This window comes from Ovis canadensis, chromosome 5 (genome assembly GCF_042477335.2).
Source record: "Ovis canadensis isolate MfBH-ARS-UI-01 breed Bighorn chromosome 5, ARS-UI_OviCan_v2, whole genome shotgun sequence".
Taxonomy (NCBI): Eukaryota; Metazoa; Chordata; class Mammalia; order Artiodactyla; family Bovidae; genus Ovis; species Ovis canadensis.
In genome coordinates, this window is record NC_091249.1 from 19124971 (window position 1) to 19127656 (window position 2686).

Consider the following 2686-nt stretch of genomic DNA (forward strand, 5'->3'; position numbering starts at 1 on the left):
CCCCAGCATCTGTTACACTTATAATTTTGGAACTGTTTGAATTACAATTATCAGAATATCTGACCACTAGTATCTTAAGCAACACAGACACTGTGATTTCTCATAAAAAGAAGTCTGGAGGTTAGAGGTTCCAGCGTGGGACTGGTGCCCCCATGATTTCAGGGCTCTGGGAGGCGGCATTTCTGTGTGTCTTAACTTGCTCCTCATGGCCACAAGATGGCTGCAGAAGCTCCTGGCATTGTGTCCTTGTAGGAAATAATAAGGGAGGGAGGGGGTCAACAGCACTTCTCCTGTGTCCAGAAACCCCAACCCCAGACTCCCCCTTAAAACTTGCTGGCCAGAACTGGGAAACATGCCCAGATCGACAACAACCCCCACAAAAGACGTTGCCAAGAATGGCTCAGCCAAATCCTAAATTAACCCCTGAGGCTGGGCACCAAACCGTGGCTCTATTGGTGACGGGGGTGAAATGGCCACTAGGATGGCAACAAGCACGGGTCAGTCACAAGAACTAAGCTGGGGCCTTTACTGTGGGCAGCAGCTTGGTTTCGTGGCCCTCTTGCCCCTAGGGTCTGCAGGCTCATCATGCCCATGGATGCTGAGCCAGACAGGCTCTGCTCCTACCTCCCCACCCCTGAAGCTCTCATTCGTGCAGCAAACGTTCAGGCTGTGCCTCTCGGGATACATGGCCAGGTGCCCCTAATAAAACCCGTGCGCCGAGGCTCCACCATGAGAAGCAAACTCTCCAGGGCCCGTGAGAACAGAGGAGCTGGGGCTGCGTTCTCAGAGATGAAGCCAGGGGCGGCTTTCCAAGCTAGCCAGGTCTGGGGCAGATTCCCACCTCACACGGCTCCCCCGAGGCCCCCTTGGCCCTCGCTCACTGTGAGGCCCCAGAAGTCACACTTGGCCTCCCTCTCTCGGGCCTCCATCCCATCGTCCCGGGAGAGGGCGTTTTCCCACAGCCCGAGCCCAGGTGCGGAGGGAGGCTCCTGCCGGCCGCATCCAGAGCCACGGCAGGGAAACAGGACGTCTGGAAGCCGAGGGGATCTCCACACACTCAGTCCCTCTGTGCCCAAGCTGCTCTGGGCAGAAGGTGAAGGAGGTGACGGGGTGATGAGCTCCAGACCTCTGCACGGTGCTGTGTGGAGGAGAGTCAGGCTGGTCCTGGAGCGCGTGGGTGCACAGCACAAGCCTAGGAGCAGGCTACCTGTGGGCGTGAGCGTGACCACGTGGGTGAGCGTGTCAGATGCCTGTGTGCAGGTGTGCGTGTGAGGGTCTGCGTGCCTCTATGCACGCGTGTTCCGCCTCTCTCTGAAGGACGCAAACGTGCCCAAGAGTGAAGACTCAAGCCAGTTTCTGCTAAATTAGAAACAGCTTTTTCGTGTTTAAAGTTTACAATACGAAAAATAATTTTCCTTTCGTTGGGGATGGGGGGGTCCGTGGGTGGGTATGGAGAGGGAGGGGCAGGGGGCCCCCGGAACATTCCATGAACCAGCCCAGACGGTTATGCACAATCGACCCGGTTAGATACGGCAGCCCCCACCCCACCCCCTGCTCCGTGCCGCCATCCCTGCCAGCTCACTGGGGACAAGATGTTCTAAGGTGTGAGCTGAGCTAGGGGGGACTTGCAGCTGGCAAAGGCTTCTAACTGCCCCCCTGAAGGGGCCGTGCCTCTAGCAAGGAAGGATTCTCTTTGGGGGAAGCTCAGGTTGGGGGGTGGGGATGAGAAAGGGCTGGAATGTTCTGGTAAATCCCCGAGGGCTGCTCTTTTCATTTCTACGCCGCTGGCAGTGTGGACTCATCACAGGTTCCCCTCTAGTTTCTATTTCGACCCTGTCCCCCCGCCCCCACACGGACTCCGCTTCACCCCTGGACCCTGGCGGCCGTGGCGCAGGAGCACCGGGCCTGTGGGTGCGTTTTGAGGGTGATCCCGGAAGCCGGCCCTTTCATGGGGCTGTCAGAAAACGCCATTCTCCACGAGGCAGCAGTGGGGTTTGCAGCGAGGCCTGCTATAGGAGCAGGGATTGGGGGCAATCCACGGAGCTCTGGGGCCCATACGAAAGCACGGCCCATCATTCCTTGAGGACCCGCCCTGCTTCTCCCCTATCCCACCCTCTGGGGAGAGGGCTCCTGGCTGCCCACCCTGGAGTCCTGCAACTGAGTAGATGGAAACAGAACCCGCCAGGAGCTCTGGGGCTGGCTGATGGCAGGGGGCTGGGCCACCAGGCACAAGGAGCAACATGAAAAGAGTCTCTCCAAGGCCGCCCCTCCTGGGCCGGGTTTGCCCTCTGTCTTCCCCACTGGAAGTGGAAGTCCTGGCTGCACGCCCACAGCCGCACGCGTACATCCGCTCAGTCATGTCCGACTCTGCGACCCCATGGACTATATCCCTCCAGGCGGCCTCTGTCCATGGGATTCTCCAGGCAGGAATCCTGGAGCAGGCTGCCATTTCCTCCTCCAGGGATTTCCCCAACAGGGATCAACCCTGCGTCTCCTGCATTGGTAGGCGAGTCCTTTACGCTGCCCCGCCTGGGAAGCCCACTGCCCCCACGGCTCTGAGCCAAAGGCTGGTCCTGCTCCTCTGCAAGGCTAGAAAAGCGGGGGGGAGAGAAGCCCCCAAACATGCAAGGCCATTAGGGATCTGCATGCCGTCATGCCCCACAAGCTCAGCACCGCGCCCACTCCA